We start from the raw sequence: 6,000 nt of genomic DNA on the forward strand, positions 1-6,000 counted from the left end.
ACGGGAGCAGTGGTTAGTGTCGATACTGATATTGCGTGCGTGCGTGTTTGTCTGTCTCTGTGTGAGGGAAACATTGACTTCAGCACATTTTAATTCATAATATCTTAATTATCATTCCACTAACACGCCGGTCCTCGCTACTTTGGACTGAAGACATGAACTGAGTTAAATAAGAACCTGTCGCGAGACCACGCTGGAAACCCCCCGCAGTTCTCGCGAGAGTTTGTGAGGCGTTCGCTTACCGAGTACCTGTAACAATAACAAACTCTCCACAAAAATTTATGATGTGTAGAACAATGAAATATTACATTATAAATCATTAATTAAACTTTTGATATTGAAGAACATTCAAAGTACTTTGTACTTTTACTCAAGTAGAAATGTAAAAAGGGGTTTGTACTCTTACTGTAATAAAATATTAGTAAATGGTCATATTTAAGCAGGATAGCCAGTGGTGTGTGTGTGTGTGTGTGTGTGTGTGTGTGTGTGTGTGTGTGTGTGCGCTTAACAAATTCTAATCACAAATAGGAATTTGTTTTCAATGACTATCTATTTTTCTATCTATCTATCTATCTATCTATCTATCTATCTATCTATCTATCTATCTATCTATCTATCTATCTATCTATCTATCTATCTATCTATCTATCTATTATGTGTTTTTAGCAACATTAGTTAATTCTTTTGAGTCAATAAACATGCAGTGTGTAACCTACATAGTATGGCTGCTCACATTACAAGCAAAACAATTTGTTTATGGGGTTAGACACATTTGAACCACCTTAAAAACCAACAAACAAAAAAACCCAATGAATCACCTCAATGCTCACATCAGCTCTGTCACAAACAAAAAACAAGCAAACAAATAACTACAAATAACAATAACAACATGATCAGCTTTACTGTGTTAGTAGTGAAAGCTTAGGAGTTCAGAATGTTATGTATTTATATCTGTCTGTCTGTCTGTCTGTCTGTCTGTCTGTCTGTCTGTCTTTAGGTCTGTATCTATGTATGTATCTATTTATTTAAAGAATCAATTAATATTAAAAAAAATTGCAAGCATTGAAGAAGTAAGGTCGCATAAGAGAAAAACTGCAAGTAACTCGTGCTAAACATAAAAACCTACGAGACATATTTCCATATATTATTTTTCATGCATGCAAATTAAATAAATGAAATATACATATTATGAAATGGACTAGCCTACATGTCCAGTCGTTGTAGTTTTAACATATTAACGTTAACAAAAAAAGGGAACAACAAAAAAAGAAAATTGATTTTTCTTCTTCAGATAGATAGATAGATAGCTATACTTTTATCAGTATGGGGGTGTCTTGATGGCATGATTTATGTTCCTTTTTACTCTATAGGGGAACAATAACCTGCAAAAAGATATAAAGTTTTTCTTACTGATCACCTTTATCCTATGTTAAAACATTTCTATCCTGGTGGGAGTTTCCTCTTCCAGGGTAATAATATTGTCATCCACAGGGCTTACTGAATGTGTACAGTTTATTTTTAAAGACCTGTATAATCTATACCAATGTCTTTTTCTGTAGTACAGTTTGTCAAGGTAGCAGCATCAGGCAGCTTATTCATGTCTATATTTAGTGCAGTGAACATATTCTCTAAAGAAGATGGTTGCCATTGCTCATTTATTTCAGGATGTGACTTGTTATGTCTGCCGGCGGAGTTCCTGTGTGCTTGTTAGCGTGTGACCCACTCTTATTTTGTCCGCATGTTAGGTTGTAGATTTTACTATGACATCTCAATGACAGCAACCTGGACTGGAACACGTTGGCTTATTAAAACCACGGTGGACTGTCCGCTATAGAAGTAACTACTGTTCTAGTGATTAAATTTTTTTGTTGTTGCTAATAATCAAAATGTCTTTTCTTTTTATATTTCGAACTGTTCGCATTAAGAATTCTGACCTCTCTTATTTTCCTTTGCTATGCCTAAAGGGCCAGTTTGTTTTAGTGGTTTGATGTGGTTGTGTCGTTGCCTTTAAACATGCCCAGACACGATTTCTGCATTATAATGTAGAGCTCAGTTATTTGGCTTTGTAATCACACTAATATAATTGTTCTCTCCTGGGATGGGGCAGAAACGAACAGACTGGCAGGCTTGTACTCTTCAAACAGCTCATTGGAGATCTGGGGTTTGTGGCTGGGACCAGTTTCAAATTATTTGCAGAATAATGACTGCTATGCTTGTCCACTGAGGCTGTGGTCTTGTTATTAGTGCAGCATTGCAAAAATGCTACTCCGGATCAATGGTGAGCCCTGCGAGATTTTGGTTTGATGATTGATAAACCCATTGGAAACCTTACTGTTTTGGATGAATATGTGCATGTTAGCCAAAGAAAGATTATATGGGAAAAGGGAACCCCAACTGGCAATTAGTATCATTCTGCATGTCTAGTAGCTTTGATTTCCAGGCAATGAAATTGCCCGGACAGGCAGCTCACTGCGGTGCAATATAAGGGAATAGGCAGCATTTTATCTACTTGTGACATGACTACGTTTGTAATAATTCAGTGTTGTGCCAGCTGGTTCAGATGTTGTTTCAAAAATTATGATCACGTCTAAGCTGGTCTTCATCACGTTATTCACATTGACGGTCTGTTCTTTTTAATTTGATGACCTTATCTTCCTCACTCATGCACAAACTGGTGTGTATAACAAGGGATTCCTGGAGGCCATGCACATGTCTTTGCTGGCCTATTAACCCCCAAACTTGTGTGCTTAACAGGAATGTTAATTGGTCATATCCAGCAGAGGTGTGATCACATGGAGAAAATCTATAACCTTATTTTCTCTTATTAACAATGGATGACCATTGGGCAGGCCATTTCTCCTCATTTCATAGCAATGCTCAATATATGCAGTCAGCTTTAGAATAATTATTCATGGTAAAATAAAATTAAATGATGAAATAAACGTGTGGTTAATTAGCCTTAATGAACATATAAAACATGAATTTGAACTTTATTTAATGTGTTCTAATTGAATTTTTTCAAAAAAATACGAAGCATCTACATATGAGACTGCACCTCAATTCAAATCTCTCCAAATGCTCCAGGTCATCGATGCACTCTTCTCTTCAGTTCTCCCTGCAGGATTACAGTCAGCTTTAACCCACAGCCTGGATGACCATGTCGATACGCTTGATTCTAAGGTCACTGAACCCTTCGGTGATTGGAATTAAACATATGTTTTAAATTGTTATCCTGCTGGCGGATCAAGTTGTAGCTTCTTGACTGATGCTGCCAGATTAGCATTTTAATCCCTTGGTACATCATGGAGTCCATGATGGCAAAGTTTGAAGGCCTTTGGAGGAAAACCAGCTACCATAGATCCTTCATCAGACTGAACATTGGGGATTCATCTGTCTTCTGTGTAACCATACTTCTTTCAATGTCAAGCCCACCTCAAATGTTTGTTGGCAAAACAGTTGTTTTGGTCTCATCTGTCCTTAAAACAGGCTTACAGTCATAGTTTGTGTAATGGCTAGCAAACTACCGGTGCTATGCATTTGTGGTTAGATGAAGGAAAGGGCTTTTTTTTGTGTACAACTTCCAAATAGTTTGTTGGCATTGAGATGACATTTTAAATTCAATTAGATTTAAATTCGATTCCATTTTATTTGCACTTTTAACTATATATAAAATTATCATTACAGAAATCCAGAATGCCATCATGTTGTGCAGATCTCCACCTCTGATCCATGGAGTGTTGTGTGCCTTTCTAACCACCTTCTTAACCATAAGCGGGGGGCAAAAAAAATTTCCTTTCAGGTTCAAACCAGCGCTAGCTGTTCTCAACAATAAATTAAGGCAATTAAAAGTTTTCTCAGTATCCAGTGATTTATATATAGGGCATACTGTCTCTCCTTATTTAGTATTCTCCGATATTCTGCATTGTAATGAATGACTGTGTAGATTGGGCATAGATCTTATTTTATACCCCAATGATATGGGAAGTGATGGATGAGTGCTTAAAGAGGTCCTTAACATTTATACTGTATTTTACTTCTTAAAATATCTACAGGTGCAAATAATGATAACTTTTGTAAGGAGTAGTTTTTCCATTTTCTTAGAATACATGTACTTTAATTATTTCTCTCACATCATTTTGAAATTGTGAATAAAAAAGGTTTTTACTCATCCTTACCAAAAGTTGCCAATAATTCTGGAGGTGACCTCTTTTTCTAATATCTACGAAGATTGAAAAACATGATGGATCTTATTTGTACTTCTTTCTGCAGAACATTGTTGAGCTCCTTTATATGTTTAGGCTTGTGCATGTGACTTCCCGCTTCAATTCGGACCACATGTTTTCAACAGGGTTCAAATCCAGGGACTGATTGTTGCATAACCTTGTTTTCTTGTGTCCCACAACCATTTCCATGTTGATCTGGATGCAATCAATAGGCCCAAACCAGATTTTCGGGTAAAATATCATGATGATTAGTGGAATCAATAATACCATAAATCTTCCCAAAAGCTTGTGAATCACTAAGAAAAACACTAATAAAAGATTTGTGGCTGTGGGTCCGGATCATATCCCAGGAACACAGAGCTTGAAGTGGCAGTTCACTCTGAACGGAACACCCATCCATTGTAGGGTCCCCTGTGCGCACACACACAACACACACACATATTCACACTAAGGGATAACTGAGCACAGCCAATCAATCTCCACATTTTTTGGAAAACCCAGAGGGAAACCATATGGACATGGGGAAAACATGCACAGACAGTAACTCCCAACTGGATCAACAGAACAGCGTTTGTCCTGTCATTGGGAGATTGCGAGTTAGAATCCCGATTCTAATAAAAGGCCACCGCCATTTGTAAACAAGAATAAAGAGACATGAGCCAATAGGAAGAACGCAGATAAGCACTCTCCTTCGAGTGTGTTACGCTACCCTCTGATGCAGCCCATGCAACAGTTTGCAAACATGTGATAAGTGTTACTGAGCAGTTAGTAATTGGGTGGGATTTTAAAAAACATTTTCAGATAGATAAAAATGAAAGAAAAATCCCTAAAATGTATAAATAATATTAATCCTAAAAAATTATTGAAGTGGGGACCCTGGAGTTGTGTGGCAACAGTGCTGCCCGCTGTGCTGCTCAGAAAACCAAGCAGGCTTAGTAAAAATGTCTTCGTGGAAATATTTATTTTTTACAATCATTTCTGCCCGTTTGCTGCTGTTAACTGTAGACCAGTCATTTTTTACACCTAGACATCATCTCTGTAATATAAATACTATTAACAAAAGTGATTTTTAAGTGAAAACAGAAACTGAGCCAGGCACATGAAGTTTTGTGCTGTAAAATTAATTCATGGTTTCGGTATTGTTCCACTCTCATATAAAAGAAATATATAATGGGTTTAGTCCTGAACAGAACATTAAAATAAAAAGGACAGTGCTGCATCTAAAAGCGAATACTTCATGGAAATATCTTCCATCTGTGGTATTTGGTTGTAAAAAGTTCTTCAGTTTAATTCCAAACTAAATACTGAGGGAGGTTTACACACGATTGGTCATTAGCAAGAGCTGTACAGCAGGGCAGCAGAGCAGCGCATACTTCATGCATGTTTGCTTCTCTGTCTCCCATGTCACACTCGCACATAGAGATATAACGAGGGGATTATGGATTTAGGGAGAGGCTCCTACTCTGTTAGTGTCACATGAATGCCTGTGAAGTTCACACAATTTTCACACACTTAGTTAGTTAATGGTGCCGCTTAAAATGTTTTTTTTAAGCCAATATTAAAATAGTTATTATAATAATAATAGGAATAATAATAACTACAAATATTACTGTAAAAATCCGTTGTTTTCTAAATGAATTTAGTCCGAATATGGATAAAATACAAATACAATATGTTGCACATTTCTCACTAGGAAAGAAATGAGTAAAGGACCGTTATGAGCTAATCAGTGACTTCCCTGATATCTTGATTCAAGAAAACACGATTAAAGGAACGA

Source organism: Silurus aristotelis, assembly GCF_946808225.1.
Source record: "Silurus aristotelis genome assembly, chromosome: 2".
Classification (NCBI taxonomy): Eukaryota; Metazoa; Chordata; class Actinopteri; order Siluriformes; family Siluridae; genus Silurus; species Silurus aristotelis.